Raw genomic sequence first — 598 nt, forward strand, 5'->3', positions numbered from 1 at the left:
TCTAAGTTTCTGCTTGTATTTCAGACACATATGTATTGTTTCAAACAGCTTTACTTGTTTACTATTTACTCCTCTGTTTTCGCCTTCCACTTATTCCCTCCAGCATAACTTGGTCTTTAAAAGCATTTGAGCTCTATTTCTTCGCGGGAAAAATATGTCCTTGTAACAATTTCTTCCTACGCTTTATCTATTTTTGCTAAATCTTACTTTAATTTCTTTCCCGAACACTAAATGCGAACAGTTCCTCCTTTCCTTAAACATTAATCGATTAATTTCCGGAAAATTTTTCCACGATCGAAATTCCTGGACACAAATGCGAGTCACTTTTCTTATTTTACATTGTTATATTCTCGTTTTGCGTTTGTGGATGAAAACGGCCGTTACTTTTCCCTTTTCAGTAGTGGTTTCGCGGTCTTATTTCCAGGCGGGGCTTCCGTTGGCTCTCTTAGGAAGCCTGCAAATCCAAGGCTTCGTCTTATTCAACTGTTCCCGTTCTCCCTGTTCATCTTCTTAAGTTAATGTTCTCGTCTCCTCTTCCGCTTTCGCTCATCGAGAGACGATTCCCGCCTGACGAGGCGCTCTCGCTCTTTCCCGCTTA

This window comes from Penaeus monodon, chromosome 22, assembly GCF_015228065.2.
Source record: "Penaeus monodon isolate SGIC_2016 chromosome 22, NSTDA_Pmon_1, whole genome shotgun sequence".
NCBI lineage: Eukaryota > Metazoa > Arthropoda > Malacostraca > Decapoda > Penaeidae > Penaeus > Penaeus monodon.